We start from the raw sequence: 20,856 nt of genomic DNA on the forward strand, positions 1-20,856 counted from the left end.
GCTAGCACTAAAAGAGCAAATCAATCTGAAATGTCATATTTTTACTTGTCTATTAAATCACAAGAAAGGCATTTGGCTGCCTTGCTAACGACACCTTCTTCACCGTTTCAGTAAAAAGGCAATAGAAATGGGCACTGTTTGAAATCAATTTGGTTCTATTAAAGCAATAAGCCAAAAAGCATGAGTTTCATATCAATTTTACCACAGGAAACGTGTGTTCCTATAAAGCCTTATCAATCACTACACTCCAAAAAAAAAGGTGCTATATGGCACCAAAAATGGTTCTTGGCTCGTAATCATAGGGGAACCTTTTTTAGTGCTATATAGCACCAATTTTGGTGCTTCAATGGTTCTTCAGTGGTTCTTCAGAGGTGCTATATAGAACCTTAGTCAAAGAACCGGTGAAGAACCTCTGAAGAACCGCTGAAGAACCACTGAAGCACCAAAATTGGTGCTATATAGCACTTAAAAAGGTTCCCCTATGATTACGAGCCAAGAACCATTTTTGGTGCCATAGAGAACCTTTTTTTTAGAGTGTATAGACTCAGATGACTTCTACCAAACTGGGGCAACAAACACATTGATGAACACAGTTCAATTTTTTATTGGCAGTTATCGGAATGTATTTTTTTCTTAATAATACAGTTCCTAAAGGAAAGTTGTTTATTGTTGCCCATCTGGCCATTTTAACCTACAGTAGAATATGCGGTCAAAGTTATACATTTTTTGGAATTGTGCAATAGCTTCTAACGTGGTGCATCCCATCCTAATTCACTTGGTATTATCAAAATGTCATGGTTTACCCTCTATTAAGTTTTGCATTTTAAAATCTATATGGAGGAACTCCACTTACAATAACAAAGAGAAAGATGGTATTATCAATTTCCATATCTTTTCTGATTCCGCTTTCTGACATGGATAAACCGCATTGTAAACCTTAGCAAGGTCCCCACTTAAAAAAAACAATAGTCACTCTCTTCTCACCGTTTAAGACAATATCGTTTTGTTTTGGGCCCTGCAGCTGGGGGTGAAATGACCAGTGAAATCCGACGGCTGGTGTGTTATTTCACACCCTGGGCGGCGACTGTATGTATTTATTTTCACACAATAGAGATGCAGCCAGGCTGGGCGCTCTTTCATTTTCGTCCACAGGGGTGTTCGCTCTCTGTGGAGCACAATTAGAAGCTCGTCACCGCTCCAGCCATCCTGCGCCTGTGAGGGAGCACTGCTCAGATGCCCTAGCCTCCGCAGGTCCTGACATTGATCCTATAGAGCAGCTCGTTGTGCATGGGAGCTTCAATTAAAACCCCACACCACAACTGCTTTATGCGTTTTTTATGTCTTGCTGACACCAAGGAGGGGAATTACAGGCTATCATTCAAGATGTTAAAATAAAGATCCTGGTGTACTAGAAGGAAATATAAGGAAAGTATACCTTTTTCATTATTGTATTAAGTATGCTCACCAGTGATTTTTAAGCATGTGAAAAATTTTTGGGGGAAGGGACTTTGGAGACAGCTTATATGGAAATGAAGTAAATTAAGTTTGTTACACTAATGAAAGTGTGGTTTAGTTGCTTTAATTGGTTCCAAAATAACAATTCTCAAAATGGTGGTTTCTTTCACAAAATGTAATTTTTCTCGTTGAGACAATTGAGACTTTACATTTTGTAATTTGCAACTTCTCATAAATGGCAAATAAGTCACAATTATGTTGTGACTAAAAGGTAAAAATTAAATGAGAAATAAACTTCATATGGTGAGAAATAATAAGTAAATAAACAATTGCGGTAACACTTTAGTTTAGGGTCCAATGCTCACTATTAACTAGTTTATTAGCATGCATATTATACAAGGATATTGGCTGTCTATTAGTACAAATAAAGCACATATTAATGCCTTATTCTGCACAACCATATTCTACATCCCTTAATCCCAATACCTAAACTTAACAACTACCTTACTAACTATTAATAAGCAGAAATTTTGAGTTTATTGAGGCAAAAGTCGTAGTTATTAGTTAGTTAATAGTGAGAATTTGACTCTAATCCAAAATGTGACCATAATTGCAACTACATATCGTATAAGGTGACTTAATTTCTCATTTTGAACTTCAACATTAAGAAATTAGCTTCCATTATAGCAGTTCACGACAGAAAGTAATCTTTGCCCGACATAAAAAGTTATTTTCTGACATAATTTGCTTGGTACAGTTTGTACATAAGCTGGTTCGGGAGAGAGAGCAATCGAATAGGAATTTTCCACACGGCGACAGGACTGCTGCATTCTGACAGGTGCCTGTTGGAATTGGACAATCTCAGGTTGCAGAGTGTTATTGTCTGTGAATTGTGTGTGGGTGTACTGGACATCACTGCAGGGCTTCATAACTCCAGACAACAAAAGGCTGTAGAACTATATAAATCACATAAATTCTGTAAAGTTTCTTACGTGTTTTGAGGCCTTTTACAGAAACAAGTGCCCCAAATATGTCAAAGTCATCTAAACAGATTATACTGAATACAGTTTTCTCATAATTTCTGAGAATAATTTCTGACTTCTGTTTCCCAGACTTTTCCTTTTCTTTTTCTACGCACTAATGAAGAATTCAGTCCAACAGTCACTAACATCTCCAACACAAAGCTCGCTCTCAAAACAGCCTTGACATTCTGATGCAATGCAAAACAAATGCAGACATTTCCATACATCATTAGGTGGTGATATTCACAATAAAGAAACCTACTGTGATTGTCTATCCTGTTGGGGACAAACCTACATGTGGTAGGCTCACAATAACATGCAACTGCTTTAAACCACATTCCCAAGTGCAACAGCTCTGATCTCTTTAGACGTATGAAAATCAGCTCCTCAGTCAGCCTCATGTTCAGTGACATTTCACAGTATTGCTGGAGATACACAATTGAACCCCAGCTGTAATAGCACCTACGTTGTAGAGGGTGAATCAATATGACAGGGCAGGCCAGGGTTACACTAAGAACATCTGTGCCAAAACTAACAATATCTCATGAAATGAAACTATAGTGCCATGATCTGACACAAAATGGAATCTAACTTTAACATCAAAATTAATACAATTTTATCAGAGAAACTGTTGAAAACGAATGTGCACTCGCAAAGGAGATTTTCCAGAATACCATATTATGGAATTAAATATGACCCTTAGCGATCCTTAGTGGAAATCATTTTTCTCATTTGTTTTTCTGATATCAGTGTTCAGTGAATGAAGATATGATATTAGAACTGGTTCAACAAATTACATCAATTGACTTAAATCTGATTAAAATATTGGTCTTCTAAATTATTTCTGATGTCGGTGCATGGACATGCAAAAAAAGTTGCACCAGCACACACACATCTCAGCTGTGCCGCCCATCTCACCCCATCCAATCCCACCAGCACCCCTGTGGCTAGTCTGCTTCCTGCCCATAACTCTTGCTCTACAACCTGGCTTCAACCAAACCAGATCCCCTCCTGCTCCATCTTCAAAGCACCAGACTAGACCACTTCTCTGAACCAACTGATCTTTGATCCCAATGCGGGAACCAGGTTTCCTGGGGATCATGGGCTTGCACACAACACCCTGTCCCTGCCTGACTCACCTGGGTCATGGGAAGGGAGCAGCTGGGTTGAGGGTGTTCAGCAGGCCCTCCGCAGATGGATGGCTAGATGCGCAGTCTCGCTCATTAGTAGTTTGGCACACCTGACAGGTCTGTGAATCCCTGCGAGGCAACGTCATCTTGCCTGCAATCAACAGCAGTTTTGGCTTGATTTGGGGGTTTTAACATATAACTGTGAGATAAACATAATAACTGTAATTGGCAAATACAAACACATTTCATTGAATTTTGATAAAAACTTTACATCTACCACAATTTTGGCTATTTATTTCTAAATAGTCAAAAGCTTTTTAAACTGTACTAAAGAGGACACTTTGAATATATGTTAGAGTAACTTTTGAGTAAGTGGTGTTTTGAGCAAATTATGACCACTGTTTCAGACTTAAACCAGCAAACAAATTTCACTCAATCTTCTGAAGCTCAATAACAGTAATTTACTTCTAACCAACCATGTTTTTTTTTTGTTTTTTTTCTAGTTTAACATTGCCAAAGTCAAAGAGGAATATTTTGGGTTGAACCACTGGGAGACAATTGGCTAAAACCATATAATTTGACTGCAAAGAGAAAAGCACACAGAGTTTTTTTGTTATTACACTAGGAATTCAATTCGGAATTCAAATAAAACCACCATGTGTTGTAGCAACAAAATGAACATCATCCAAATGTGCTCCTGTCCATAGAGGGGTGAAAAAAAGGTGGGAATGAGTGCATCTGTCTCCGCTAAAAACACACACGCACAACCACACACACCAAGGCAGATTTCTCAGGAATAGTCATCAGTCTCTAGGTGGCAGTGTTGTTATGCCACCCGAAATATGGATGCCACAAACCTGAGAAACTCTAGAGATCTACATTCTCTTATTTAAAAAGCAACGAAGCGCAATGCAATGAAGTCTTTCATTGATCACAGACATCACACTTTTTTCCCCTGTCTTTCTCTCTCAAACCTTTTCTTCTTCTCCTGTCATGGCAAATATTCACCTTACCCAGTGAAGCAAATTGCTGACACCTTTTTAAGAAGTGACAACTGTGTATATTTCATGATAGCAAATTCCATTTTCATATCAAGCGAGACGAGAATACAATTTTCACTTCATTTAATCAAGGTGGGGACGTCTATGGGTTATGGCACTTAAAGCTGTCAGAAGTTTAAGATGCACTATTGCTGTCAATCTCACACCCTGATACTTAATGAAGGAATTAATTCAAAAACTTTCTAATTAGTGCAGAGAAGGTGAGGCTTTGCGTCATTAAAATAAAGTACAGGGCTTTTTAATTATTAGTGTGTGTTCTGAGCTATACAGTGTATAGAATTATATCATGATTAGTTGATTTAGCTTGAATAGTACCAAGATAATTTGAAAAGATGGAAAAAAAATTAATACTGAAAATATAAAATGTCTGATTTATTTCGGACAAAAAGGATTGGGAGTTCAAAACAAAAGTTCAAACTATTCATAAGCATTATAATTAAAGTATTCTCTCTTTTAATGGTGTGAATGACCGTTGAGTAGATTGGGAGGGGCAGTAGAGCTGGCCTCCATCATTCAGTCTGAGAACCCGTTCTTTCACATCACCACATCGCAGGCCTGTTTGTCTACAAACACTGACTAGCAACTCCCACAATCCTGTTCTGTCCTTCTACACCCCACCCCATGATGCACACACTTGTACAATCACTCACATATATACTTGGTCAGTCACATGTACGCGCCATTACCATTCTAATGGTAATGTTAATTTGAGAGGACACACCCGTCAACAAGATGTGGTAACTGAATTGAACTTCCCTTCTAAAGGCATGAATATGTGTAAACACACAAGAAAGATAAGTGATAAAACTGACAGGAATGGGGTAGTGAACTTGAGGTGAAAGTCTGGTTTTGGAAGACAGCATGTAATGGTAAGAGAGTCTGAGCTATCATACCAATAAAAAAACAGTAGTGAAACCGAAAAGTCAGAAAGAACAGGTAGAGAGAAGGCCACGACATACAACTACATAATTAAAACAAATATATATACAAACATTTCAATTATATTAGAAAGAACACAGTCATCTGAATACATCAATGTTTTCCAAACTTGGCTGACCTTCACTCTCAACCCCCTATGCACAAAATTACCAAAATTAAACTGAAATTACTTTTGGGCAAGAAGATTATTTAAATCTCAGAACGGTCCATTTTAAGTTCTTCTGAACTTTGAGTGAACCTGGCCCTTCCCAGCAGGTAAAAAAGCTGATAACAGTTTAGACATGTCAGTCAATGGAAGGAATTCCAATAGACAGTTGAGGAATTCCTTTAGGTTGCAAACTTGAAATTCATTTAGCTCCTTTCTATTTGTGTGGGAAGAACACGTTAATAATCGGTGAGTGAGATTGCAGGGAGGCAAGAAAGAAGAAAAAGACACCTGTCATGCCAGTGAACCATATCCAAACTGACGTACTTCAATCTAAAGTAATTAGACAATACTTAATTACTCGGTTGTCAATCTAAAAGTAAAACCGTGGCAACATCCCTCAGCCCACACAATCCACTTACCTGTCTCAGGTGTTCCTGTTGTCCCAAGAGACCCTCTCCAAAGGGCCTTAGTGAAACCCTCACACAGACACCCATTTCCGAGGCCTCCATAGATGCCTCCAGTGAAAATACTGACCTCCTCAACGGTCCAATACTGAGACATGCAGTAAAAGCATCTTCTCACTCCCATACTCCACACATTCTGATCCATTTAACGTCGCAACACCTGACCTGTCAACAGAACGAAGCTACACTAAGGAACCGACATCCAGCTCCTGCCCGAGTGTTGGCCACCATCAGGACTGTGTACGTATATATAGAGGGCCCCCCCAACGTCAGGACTCACAGGCACACCTGAATGGGCTCGAAGTGTGCCTAACTAGCTGCACACCGTGTCATGGTGTGCTCTGATTGCCTTATCTTCTCATTTATCACAGATGAATTGGAACCAGCCTTGCTGAAAGCTCCTTTCATTGTTGGGGAATGAAAAACTGTGTGAAGCCCGGTGTGCATCTGAACAAGGGGCCTTCTGTCAACCCCGAGTGGGTGAGGAAGAAAGGTGAGTGGAGAGGAAGAAAAGAGGGAGGTGGAGAAAGAGAGAAGGAAGGGAGAGAGAGGTAATGAATAAATGTGAGTGAAAAGCAAGATTATGTCAGCCTCACAAGTTATTGAGATTCCCCAAAAGGTAACAGTGAACCATGATGCTTAACAACGCTGCTTCACACTAACCAACCATGGGCCAAGTGAGCATGTTTCCGCCAAGTTAGCGCCCTGCCAAGCTCATCTACCACAGATCTGGTCGGTGTTAAAATGAAAACAACAAATAAACAAAAAAGTGAGGTGTGTGTTTCTCTTAACGGAAGACTTGCAGCACTCATCAGTCACACATACGAATTTGCAAGTTTTGACATGAAATGACGCCAACCTCTGCTGCCAGCCTCTAGTGTCGGATTGTAAGTACAAGAACCACTAACGTTACAGCATACAAGATGCGCGTCGCATTCAGTTGTGGACAAGTTGTAAAGAGGACCCTACCCAACACCCAATGTTTTTAAATCTACACCCCACACACACCTTTAGTTGGTCCTACAGTATATGACAGCTGTCCTTCCAAGCATTGACACTTGGCCTGGCTGTCGAGGCTTGCTCTGTCCCTCAGGGGCCTGATTTAAACCCTTCTTCTAAATATCGGTGCCTATCTGAATTTGGCTCACCACGGTACTGAGGACAGTGACAAGTGCACCGCTGATGAACTTTAAGCAAAATCTCTCACAGCTGCTTTGCTCTGCATTTAATTGACAGCGCTCACCTGAGGGGGTGGCCAACAAAGTCTGGTGATTTTGCACCCTGGAACCTTAATGGGACATCTTCACCACGGCCATGAAAAACTGTTCAAAAGAGGCTGCCCCAGCTCTGGAGACAGGTACTTCCAAGATCTTGAGCGATGTTTTAATTGCCTGGATAAGGTGCAACGCTAAAATGGATGGTGGCAAGGCAATTGAGAGTTCCTCATCTTTCCCTCCCCCTAAATCAATGCACACTTTTGCAGAATAGCTTGTGAGTCATGGCTGCCCTTATATAAAGTGAGGTAGCTGTGCATTAGATATGCTGCCGGAATCTTCTGCTTGGGCGAGTGGACTGAGAACGATGTGAATTGTTAATGCCTTTCTGCCTCAGTTCACGCCTGCTGATTGATCAACTCGCAACTGTATCTACTCTTTCTTCCATGAAATCCGGTGTTAGTGTCTGTGTATGCGTGCATGGGGGAGACGAGACAGAGAGGGTTCATCAGATTTCGGGTTAAATTGAGAGTGAAGGAGGTTTGCTGTGTAGATAGAGAGAAGGGGGGAAAGACATGTTGGGGCCCAGCCTCCAAGCAGCATGGGCCCTAAAGGAGGACATTCAGAGGCACTCCGCCGATCACACGCTCCCTGAACTCCAATGGGACCCAAATTGCATGGGATGTGTGGGTCTTTTCCCAACATATTTATATCCTTTACTCTTTACAAATCCACTCAAACGCGCATGCTGCTGACTGGCAATGGGGTGGGTGACAGGGTGGGTGGAGGGTTAACAGAACAGTGCTGTAATACAAGAAGGCTTATTTGATTTTGGATGCACACAGCACAGGCTGCCTCATAAATAATGCATACTACTGTACAAACAGGGAGCTATGCTGTGACTTGTTGCTTTGTGCTTGATTCCGCCAAGATGGGATTATTCAGTAGAGACAGAATCAGTCCTGTGAAGCTACTTCGTCTTTATAAGAATACAGAATTTGGCTCTGCTTTGTACTTCCAAGTGTCAATAAAACTAGAGTCCTTTGACTTGTCTTATTGGGAACCAAGTATGCCTGGAAAGAAAGGGAAAAAATATTGAATTAGACTCAGGACCAAAGCAGGTGACAGTCAAAGGAGGTTGAGGTGCTGAAGTGTGCGTATGCTCGCAAGTGTGGGTTTGGTAACCACAATCACACTTGGCTACAGTGTTGTTCTCCACAGTAAAGGTTAGTGACAGACTGGTCCCCAGTGCTCCAAGCAATCACTGCAAAGGTGTCAGAGAGGAGATCTTCTGCATATGAGTTACCAAGGATGGGGTCTGCCCTTAGCAGGACGCAGTGGTGAATTTAACACTGTTTAAAATTGAAATATATGTATTATTCATTTGCATATGCATTACTGAGAATTTGTTAAAGGAATATTACAGGTTACAGGTCATCTGAGCAAAATGTTATATACCTGCCAAATGGATTTCTACTGCACAACTGCCAACGCATCTTCTGTTTGTTTTTTCCAAATGGAGGTATGAATTTTTTTTTTTTTTGTGGTTACCAGTTGTATATAGACTGTAACTTTTATTAAACCCAGAATATCATGTGATAGTTTCTTATCTCACCTAAATGTACTGTTAGAAGAAAACGGGTCCAACGACACAATTGTTAAGGGATAGCAAGACCTACAATTGACTGTAAGACCATACTCTAAGGTTTAAATCATAGACCTTCAAACTATCTTTACAAAACATGCACATAACGCCTTATATGTACATTTTGTGATACACATCCTCTAGGAAGCTGCAACATGATTCATAGATCTTAGACTAATCTCTATGTGATTAGACTGACATCTTTGACACAAAGAGGAATGACGGGTTGTCAGTCACTTCACGTTATTACATGCCAAGTCACATTATGGTGGCTCTGAGGACCTGGCACCGCCGGGTGAAGCCCGTCATTCCCCTCAGCGGCATCCACTTACACTCCAGGTGCCAGCACCGAGAGGAAGCAGGCTGCCCACACAGCCTGCCACCCTGCAGGGAAGAAATAGTGAGGGAGGCGAGCATGTTAGCATGTGGAAACTGTCTTCCCTGTCTTCTCTTCTGTATTGCCTGTCACTACAGTATACCAGATCACACAAACATACCTATCAAGACAAGGACAGATCTGATTGGACCCTGCTGAGATCACCCAGAGAGATACAATGCATTTGATGAAGGCTAATATTGTCGTGGTTATTTGAAACATTGACAACATTTGTGACAAAGTTGTGCATTGGCGTTTCATGCTGTTAGCTGGAAGGTGTAAAACTGAGGCCAGTTATAAGACCATTGCTCTAATTCCCTTAAAGGTGCTGTATGTATTTTTTTTTTTACTGTACTAAAAACAATGCTACAGCCAACAATTCTACTTAGAAATGTACGTTCCTTGTCTGACTCTAAATGTCTTTTTTTTGTTTTAGTTTGTGTGATCCCGTCCACTGCCAATTTACCCAATAGTATTTCAACACCCCTGGGTTGCCAGGTGGCAGAAAACACTGCTCATTGCAGCCATGGACGCATGCAAACAAACAGGGCCAGAGATCGTATATTCTACCCAACCTAAAAAGCCATGGCATCCATCTAAAAAGCTCTATGACCAGAGGCACATAACGCATTAATAGCGTATAAATCAACTCATCAACTTATAGTTTTAATCCTGGGACACATCAATCCAACAATTGGCCATTGGGCAACGTCGGGCCGTTTTTGAGCATCGGCCGACTTCATTTTTCCAGTGTGTTCCGCACCATTGGCTCTAGTCTGACACATTTTTTGGGGGGACAATTCATGTAGAATCGGAGTTGGTCCGTCCGTGAGAGAGAGAACTCTGATTGGCTGTTCAGCTTAGTGAATGAGTCAGTGCACAAGAACAATAGCAAGCAAAGAAGTCAAAACGGTATGGATAGAAAGCTGTTCTAGTTTCCCATCATCATACCTAAGTGTTCTTGGGCAAATATTTTAATATTATCATGGGCGGAGTGTTTACAGTTTGTGTATCTGCTGCCTGAAGCGTCGGTTTCCCTTTTTGAATGACGAATATAGATGAAAATATCTGCAGAAATGCACAGAATGCTAGTTGACAGTCTACCTTAGTTCTCTCTGTGTGTTCAAGTGCAGCTTTTTTGCCCTAACGCAGGCGACGCGAGGCAACAACACAGTCGGTTTTCTTCAGCGCTAGTTCTTTGGCGTCGGTTTGGTGTGTCCCTACCTTAAGACCAGGGGCATTTCCTCCAAGGAGGCAAGGGAGGCAGTGCCTCCTCAAAAAAACTGGATGAGAAAATAATCGATATTACAAAAATAAAACAAAGCAAATAGTACAAAATTTGACGATTACAACTGTAAAAGTCACTCGTTTTTTTAAAGTAATACTGTCCAACAGCGACACCCGCAGGTGAAGTTACAGCGGGAGGCGCGCCTTCTCTGTCCCCATTGACTTAAAGGGATAGTTCACCCAAAAATAAAAATTCTGTCATCATTTACTCACCCTCAAGTTGTTCCAAACCTCTATGAGTTTCTTTGTTCTGCTGAACACAAAAGAAGATATTTAGAAGAATGTTTGTAACAAAGCAGTATTTTTTTCCCTACTATGGTAGTCTATGGTTGCTCTCTCTGCTTGGTTACAAACATTCTTCAAAATATCTTCTTTTGTGTTCAGCAGAACAAAGAAACTCATGCAGGTTTGGAACAAGTTGAGGGTGAGTAAATGAAGACAGAATTTAAAATTTTGGGTGAAATGAAGCTTATGCGCAAGTTCTGGCAGGAAGATTCAATGTTACGTCACTTATCACATTCAGACCTATCCAATCAAGTCATAATTCTCAGAGTATAAAAGATCGGTAATTAACACATCTGAGTTCACAGATGCTGACCCCAGCATTGCCTCCATCCTCCCCACCACCACCAGGTCGGTCCCTGTCTATGCCCTCCTGGGGGTCGGCTGCTCCACTGCCTTCATCTTCAGGCAGGAAATGCAGAGTCCGTTACCCTCGTGACGAGCGTTACGGACGGGGCCTACGCCAAAGAACCTCTAATTTAATACTTGCTGGTCTGTTAATAAACTAATGGTGTTATCATACTTTATCTGGTCTCCCGAGTCTTCCTGGTAGAACTATCCCTTTAAAGTAGACACCCTAATGCGTGCTGTGAGTTTTGTGATGGGTTATAATTGGATATGATTGGTTTGTGCAATAAATCCCGCCTTTTGTTTTTGTGTGCGTTTACTGATCGGCCTGAATGAAGACAATAGCCGCGTTTCCACCGCAGGAACTTTCCCCAGGAACTAGGAACTTTGGGGTGTGTTTTGACTGCAGGAACCAGGGTCTAAATGAAGTTTCGGGTAAAAATTTCCGCCTCCGAAAGTCCTTGCTTGTGAGGTAGTACTTTTTCAAAGTTCAGGAACTTTCGGGGGTGGGACTTGGGCACTGAACATGCTGATTGGTTGAGCTCATGGTGCAGCATTTTATTTCAACTGCCATTTTTAAAAGTCTATGGCGAGGATCGTTCTGCGTTCAGCAAATATCGGTCTTGCTCTTTCTGTCTGATGGCACGTGTTCATCTGAGCCATCTCACGGTCAATGTCCGTAATAGCTGATAACATACGTTGTCTTATTTTAAATCAAGCTTTACGAGCTTTCAGAATACATTTTAGTATCAGTGCTCATCTCTTTTCTGCAGTTTTGTTAATTACCTCTTTAGTAAACCAATACATAACCAGCAAAAGCAGCACAGCTTGAATCTCAGTCGCGCACAGTCCTACGTCACAGGACTAATTTGCCTAATCTTCACGGTACTTTAGACCGCAGTGGAAACGCAGACAGTAGCAGGTCTGGGGGAAAAAAGTTCCAGTAAAAAAAGTTCCTGGTACAAATTGTTCCGGGTAATTTCAGTGGAAATGGGGCCAATGTTACTGAGAAAACTAATGAAAAAGTAAGTAAACAACACAGTCATTTAGATATCACCGCTTTATGTCACGTCAAAATCAAACTTGAAATGACCCGAAAACATGATGACTGTGGGGTTTTTAGTGAGCAAACAGCTTGGGGAAATTAAAAGTGTCTGTGTACAGTGTAGCCAACAAGTACAAGCTTTATGATGACTGATGAAAATAAGTTGACTATTAAAAAGAAAAGCTGTACATTAGTTCACAAATAATATATATATATATATATATATATATATATATATATATATATATATATATATATATATATATATATATATATATATATATATATATATATATATATATATATAGTTTAAATTGTTACTGCATTTATTTATTATTTTGGAATAAATGTAAAAATGTGTACAAATAATAACTTGATTAAATGTATACTTGGTTTTAATAAATGGAACATAACATAAAGATACAAAATAGAACTGTATTTGCTCTCTCTTTTTTATTTAATGTTTATTTAACCAGGAAAATTAAGTGTAACGTGGACATACATTTACATTTACACTAGCTGTCATTATTAAATACTGCTCCTTTAAAGCTCTAGCATTGCACAAACACAGTGTTGAACTAAACATAAAAATGCGCTATAACATCACCTTTTTAAAATCATTTTGCAAAATAGGCTCTCATGACACTGGAGATAACTGTTCACTCATAGTATGGAAAAAAAAAAGCTGTAAATATGGTCCCCCTTGTTGCGTAAATTATATTTCATGATAATCAAGTCTGTAATAAGTCTTAGTGGCCCACTCCAAATGACCATTTTATAGTTTATGACCATTATTTCTGCCACTGTCCTGTATCGTTGGGAATAAGTTACACAGGAAACCGGTAACCCAGTTACCAGAGAAGGACTGAAATATTGAGTTTCTGGGTTTCAACTTTCTCAATGGAGATGCAGGTGACAGGCTAGCATCAGCTGTAGTATCCCTGTCTTCCAAAAAGCTGCACTCATTGTAACATTAAATTCAGTCTGTGCATTAGGGTATAAAAAACACTTCAATGATCTTTTGAAATTCATATAAGGTTGAAAGAGGGAATTACATATCATGAGAGCAGCGAAATAGCTAACCGTGTGCATCACATTCCATCAAACCATCACACAAGAATAAAAACAGTCTAGTCTTGCAGAAGGAATGTAGCATGCCACATAGCCGGGTTCAACAGAACAGCGTTGGAGGGGGATTTTCTGTTCAATTTTAAAGCATGCTGCTGGGGATTCTTCACAAAAGGTGTTTGGAGAAGCTCTCTGAGGGATTGCGGTAGAAAGGACCTGAAAATTGACTAGCGAAGGTTGGGAAAATGGTGTGAAAAAGTCAAACACCAAGGCCCGCAAAATGAGCAAAATCTGTTCGTCACATTTGTAATACATCTCCGCCAAGAATATACAGTAATAATCATGGTACAGAGGATTTTCTTTGGAAATAATTACTAGATTTATTTTCCATATATGAGGTTTAGATTATAGGCCAATAGCTGCAGTATATTGGTTATCCAATCAACTGGCAATATATAGGTAATAAAGGTAATACTCAACAGACAAGCCTTAAGTAGACTGGCCCTATGCCTGCACTGAATGGTCATCTTGCTCCTGTGTATCACAGGTATGGGGAGCAGGTTGCTTGGACTGATAGAAACCATAAATCAGAGCTCCTGAAGGGAACAGATGCTGAGAGCATGTGGGAATAATTTCACAATTTAGCCATAATTAAAATTCACCTTAGCACGGCTCTGCCACTTATCAACTGATTATTTCCTTCTGATTCAATATCGGTCTTCTTACGGGGCTCCCGGCATCTGCCCTGCTGACCTTTCCTGTGCTAGTTTGTTCAAGACATTTCGCATGAACACATCTTCCCACCTTTTAACATCACATGAACAGATGATCAACAACACAGTAGGGAGTTAAGCTGTGTATGTGTAATGACTCCTGATGCATCTCTCTATGGTCTGCCCTGTAATAACCAACGCACTGTGTTTCTAAACCATGAATGACCAGTGTCAGAATGAACATTTATTCTCTCAAAGGCCAGCTTCTTTTAAACGCTTCAAGACAATTCTGAAGCAACATTGGAGCAAAGCCTCAATGCTCTTCTCTACTAGTGGCATGAACCAAAATGAAACTTCTGACCGATATTGATAATCCGCTAATTATTTTCATTTTATGGCTGATAACAAAAGTAATCTAAATGTACAATAGAAAGAATGAGCATGCGATGAAATATCCAATATCATTGTAAATCCCTAAAAAATGGCTGCCAATAATGTTTTTTAAATCCTTTTTTTCAATCTAGTCAATTGCAGGAAATACAGATTAAATTAATCACATACTGCATCAATACTTGCTGACTTGCCAAATTCCAAGTCATTACATTATTGTGGCTGACAAACACCCTGAATAGACATTACAAAACATCATTTTAGAAGTCCACATATTGCTTGTTATACTTCTGTATGGTTAAACATAAGTCTATCACTGGCCTAAAGTCCAAAAAAATCCATTTCGCAATCACGTTTGTCAAGTAGCATTTCAGATTGTACTAGATTTGGTTTGTACAGTGTGTTAAAATAGTATTAAACACACAATGGAAGCTAAAAGACTAACCCCATTTATTTGTATGTATCTATGTCTAAACTGCATATGCTTCAACAAGACTTTTAATATGCATTATGTGTTATTGATGGCCTCAAGGCTGTATCTAATGACTTGGCATTGGTGTCATGTGACAGACAGTGCCCTCAGATAGGCATTATGATCAGTCCATTAGCTGTGCCAGTCAGCTTGTCAGAGCTCAGAGACAAGGCTCCACAGAGACGAGAAGCCCACACACACACACACACACACACACACACACACACAACCACACACACACAACCACACACACACACACACAACCACACACACACACACACACACACACACACACACACACACACACACACACACACACACACACACACACACACACACACACACACACACACACACACACACACACACACACACACACACACACACACACACACACACACACACACACACACACACACACACACACACACACACACACACACACACACACACACACACACACACACACACACACACTCCTGCACATTCCTAAACAGCTTCTGCCCAACCTGTCCCATGCAAAACAGCCCTTATTTTCAGATCATTTACATATACATTCACTATTGATTCCCCTGCCTTGACCTTCCCTAAATCCAATGATATAAATTCATTATGGTTATATCAGGGTAATGAACACTACAGCTGTTCACTTACCTAAAGTCCCCATGAAATCAAAATTGAAGTCTTTTGGCTATTGGTATGAATATATTACATTTAGAAAATATACGCATTCAAAACTTACAGTCTCTTACTTACACAAATATGGATATATGATTTTGATGACATCACTCTGCACTTCAGCTTCTCATCAGATTTTCTGTCCAATCAAATGCTCTCTAGAATCTAAATCGTCCTGCCCCCTATAAATAGACGCTGAAGCTGTGGCTAAAATCAGTCACTTGTTCACACATTTAAGATTTTCTACATGGTGAATGGCACTAAGTGCACTATATAGGGGATAGGGAACGATTCCGACAGTGTCAATATGCTTTTCATTGGGGCAAATGAAGTCTGGTTAGTGTCATGTGTACCACCACAGCGCACACACACAGTCTGCTCCGGTCCAGAGACACGATAGCACAGAGCGGATCATATGCGCAAGTCAGCGCAGACCAGAAAACATATCGGATCCATTTGAATTCTTCACATAATGCTATATTTTAAAGCGATATGGAGAGGATTATGAGGAGAAACGGTTAGAGATTAGGAGGAAACTGCAGCTTTACCGAGCTCAATGGCTCTGGCTGAACTGTGATATAAACTTAACGCTATTGGCTATTTTTTTTTAAAAGGAGGAGCTGTTTGATATGACCCGCCCTGTCTTCCAGTTTCAGTGGAAATTACATCAACACATTGAATAATTCTGTACTTTTCAAGGCACTTCAGTGGGCCTAAAACTATTTTACACAGCAGCATTTTGCTTACTATTTTATAATTACATTTTGCTTTAAAAATATCAATGCAAAGTTTTTATATAGAACATATTTGCACTAAAAACATTTGTCATACCATTTAAAACAAACTAGTGAAATCAAAAAGGTTATTAAAAAGGTGAAAATCTATGTGACTCATGCTACCAATTTAAAAGCGCACTTAGTTATTTTCTGTTTGTCGCACCTATCATTGCAGAAGCATCACATAAAAAGCTAGTTTTCAGGTACTTACACTTTATATTAGGTGGCCTTAACTACTATGCACTTACATCAAAAAATAAGTACAATGTGCTTATTGTGTTCATATTGTATTGCAAAACACTTTTGCTGATATTGAGGTGGGATATGGGTAAAGTTAGGGACAGGTGTGGTGCTATGGGTACGTTTAAGGGTAGTAATTACATGCAGGTATTTTTTTTAATGGAAGTACAATGTAAAAACATGTATGTACACAATAAGTGCATTGTATCAAATTAGTAATTTAAATGTTAGTACATAGTAGTTAAGGCCACCTAATATAAAGTGGGTCCGTGTTATTTATCGGCAGTATTAATTTTTCCGCCAATGAAATAATGTAATAACGGGGGTTACAGAAGTAGTAAGTACCTGACTGGTCATGTGATCTCATCATGGTGGAGCTGTTAATTTAGGGTTCAAGTCTGACTTGGGTCATGGATTCTAGAGTCTTTCTCCTCTTTTTTTTCTTTCAACTATCCCATAAATATTAAACCAAAGAGCAAATATTTTTTAAAAGATATTTAAAGGAACACTCTTTCCCCGTTTTTGAATCCATTCAGCTGATCTCCAGGACCGGCAGTAGCACTTTTAGCATAGCTTAGCATAGATCATTGAATCTGATTAGACCGTTAGCATCTCGCTCAAAAATGACCAAAGAGTTTCTATTCTCTCTATATTTTTCCTATTTAAAACTTGACTCTTCTGTATGTAACCCCTCCTGTTCGAACCGCCCGCTCCAAGCGGGACTCGAACCCGGGTCCGCCGGCATGAGAGTCGGACACTCTAAAGGCCTGTTCACACGGGACGATTTTCGCACGCGTTTATCGCCGACATTAAACGCCTTGTGACTAAACAAAGGGCGCCAAAGCGAGTGCAACGCGCAAAACGGCAGGCTTAAAAGCGTCATTTTTAAAATAACGCCTCAGGTTCGTTTTTTTATTTTGACGCAGCGCGTTAAAAACTGACCGACCAATGAGATCAGCGCTTTTGTTCACGTGGCTGGAGCTGCTGAAGTGACAGTAAAACACGACTTGGTGGCGCTCAAGCACAAAACAGTCTTGACGAGCACACATTGATACGACGAAGAAGTAGTAAGTAGACAAAGAAGAAGATGAACTGCTAATGCTGCTTGCCAGTTAGCAAAAAGTGTGTGAATGGTTTTGGCCATAGACATAATATATCTATGGTTTTGGCAAGCACGTAAATACTGTTTCTCTTCTTCTTCTGTGTGACATGCGAGTGTCAGAAGCGTAAAGTGCCGCAGCACCACCTTATGTACCGGGAGTGCTATCTATTGAATTTGCACGTTCACTCAGCGCATTGCCAGTGAAAATCGCTTGGGTGTGAACACTCAAGACGCGCCAAAAAACGTCACGAAAAACACTGACGATAAGCACGCGCGATATTCGTCCTGGTGTGTACAGGCCTTAACAAGGATGCTAAAGGCTGCAACCTCTAGTGTCAGTCTCTAGAACATCTCTTGAGATCAGAGGAGTGAGGTTTACTCGCACAGCGACTACTAGCTGGCCTCCTTTACATAAGACCGACGGAAAAAAAGTTGCGATTTTCTAGGCTAAGAACTATACTCTCATTTCTGTGTAATGATCAAAGAACTTTGCTGCAGTACCATGAATGCAGCGGTGCAATGATATTACGCAGCGCCTGAAAATAGTCCCCAGCTGTGCAAGCAGGTTGTCATGTTGGTTATGATTACGGAAATTAGCCTATTTTCAGGCGCTGCGTAATATCATTGCTCCTGCTACTACACCCATGGTACGGCAGCAAAGTTCCTTGATCACCATATCGGCCAAGAAAATCACAACTTTTCATTTACCGTCGGTCTTAGTATACAATATATGTTTAATATGTATGGGTTTTTTTCTCTGTACTTTTGATTTGTGATACTGTATCATGTCATACTGGCTCTTAATCAGGTATTAATAGTTTCTTAATTTATCTGAGTTAACTGTGTGTTGAGTTTGTTGGTTGTATTGTCGAAGTTGGTGGCAAATCAGTTTCCCTAACGGGATTAATAAAGTTTTCAATCAATCAATCAATCAATCAATCAATCAATCAATGTAACTACAGAAGAATCAAGTTTTAAATAGGAAAAATCGAAACTCTGGTCATTTTTTTGAGCGAGATGCTAACGGTCTAATCAGATTCAATGATCTATGCTAAGCTATGCTAAAAGTGCTACCGCCAGACCCAGAGATCGGCTGAATGATTCGAAAACTGTAAAACTCAACTGTTTAACTCTAGGGGAGTTGGAAAATGAGCCTATTGAGTTTTTCAAAAATAACAGCCTATATTACAGCTTTAATAAACAGCTTTAATATCTGAAACATTTTAACAAGAGAAAAAATGCCCTTTTAAGAAAATGAACCATAGCCATTCAGTCATTAGCCTAAAAAAAGTCAAGTGTTCAGTATGTCTCTTTTGTTTTTCTTACATCTTTGTTTAATTACTACGAATATAAGCTATTTTATCAGCACCTTCTGTTAAAGAAAAGGGTCGTGTGAGTGAAGTGCATGGATGTGTGTTTTTAATCACGCCTCACTGGAGTGCTTTGCCTTTCTCTCACCGAACATGCATGTCGAACTGTGCAGGTGGGAACATTCCCGTTTCCCCGTGCTTCATTTAACAACAAACCCGACTCCTTCTGAAGTACAGAAAATGACAGCGCAATTACACGCGAGCCCATGCTTGACGCAAGGAGGAGTGTTAGCGCGCTACCTGTCTCCGCCTCAGTTTCCCGCGCTCCGTCGAGAGGAGTCAGCAATTAGACGGATGTAAACCTGTCCTCTTCCGCCCAACAAACAGACTCGTGCCAGTCACACCTCCCAGTGTCAATCACAGCCCGTCACAACACATCAGCTCCGTGAGCAAACAGTGGAAAACGCGGACTGACAGCTCGGCCTTTTCTCACACCTCACACCTGTGGCGGGCTCGCGTGAGTTTTCTTCCCACACGGTTCATGAGAAAGTATAGGAGGTGCGTTTTTATTTGTGTGCTAAACAGAATGCGGGCGAACCAGCTTTGTTTTGTAGAACAAGAAATACAAAGATTTTTTATTTAAAAAATGATTAGGTCTGAAGGACAAAGTATTTTTTGACAACAAAACAATTTAATAAACAATTATTAAACACATCATTGTTTTGGCCAACAAATGTTATACATTTATAAAACTCATTTGAAAACTTGCCCCAGCCTGATTTGTCCCGAGAACAGAGTCCAAACATTTAGTTCCTTGATTTAAAGTATGCCACTATGGTTTTATTTAGATCACAACTGTTTTTAAATGTAGCACCAGTCTCCCATGTTCTGAAACCACTATGAAGGCCAAAATGGAAATAGATCATTCACACAAGGCCTCTGTCGGATTTCGTGTTAGACTAGCTCGAAACCCTGGTTATCAACACCTATAGCGTTCCCAGTTTTCCCCTCCGAACCTCTGTGGAGTAGAGAGCTAAATCTGTGCGGTGGGTTCACCTCTCTGCACTGGGCCAGGCCTGGGCTCACCTAGCGTCTCCTCTCTCAGCAGACAGGCCCCATCTGCCACCTGCTCCGCCTCTCTGTCCCAGTGACAACTGTCGAGCAGGCACGCAAGATTGATTATCAGTCAAAGCCCATAGCGCTAGCAGCAGATTTCGCTAGGTAAAGCTTGCTGATCCAGCAAAGAGCCAGAGCGCAAAGTTACGCTGGGCCGTGCCAACCGCGCTCTGTGTCGGGGCGCTCAGAGAACAGCCGTGCGTGTCGCCATGAAAGCCAGCCAAGGAAACACAGCTGCAGCACAGAAGTTCCGGCCCGTAAAACTTGGCACCCAGCAAAGGACTCATAAATAAACATGGCTGTAAGATGGCACCATTTTTTGGGCGTCTCCTGGGCCAGGATAAATAGCACATGATCTCTTGCACAACCCATTTGGAGAGGAACAACTCAATATAACAACACTAGGATGGAAGAGAATGTGAAAGAATGCATGTATCTTATCAGAAGCTTGACTAATATGTTTTCTTCTTTAAAGCATTAAAATGTCATATTTTTATAAAAGAAATTGGAGCACTTTTCAGTCTTGATACAAATAGGACACACACACACACACAGGTTTGTTTTGCTATCTAAGT

The 20,856-nt window shown here is 40.4% G+C and overlaps 1 long non-coding RNA gene across 2 annotated transcripts in view; it reads right to left on the reverse strand.

The window, feature by feature from the left end:
• The window catches only part of LOC307121536, a 37,828-nt gene extending 17,344 nt beyond the window's left edge, over positions 1-20,484 (reverse strand). The window contains exons 1-2 of one of the 2 annotated variants that reach the window (XR_013815952.1): positions 20,222-20,484; positions 3,617-3,758 (exon numbers count right to left, since the gene is read on the reverse strand). This is a non-coding gene — a long non-coding RNA (uncharacterized lncRNA). The remainder of the gene's footprint in view (positions 1-3,616; positions 3,759-20,221) is intronic. The other variant, XR_013815953.1, reaches the window with a different exon arrangement.
• Between the last annotated feature and the right edge of the window lie 372 nt (positions 20,485-20,856).

The sequence above is a fragment of the Gobio gobio genome (assembly GCF_949357685.1).
Source record: "Gobio gobio genome assembly, chromosome: 25".
Taxonomy (NCBI): domain Eukaryota; kingdom Metazoa; phylum Chordata; class Actinopteri; order Cypriniformes; family Gobionidae; genus Gobio; species Gobio gobio.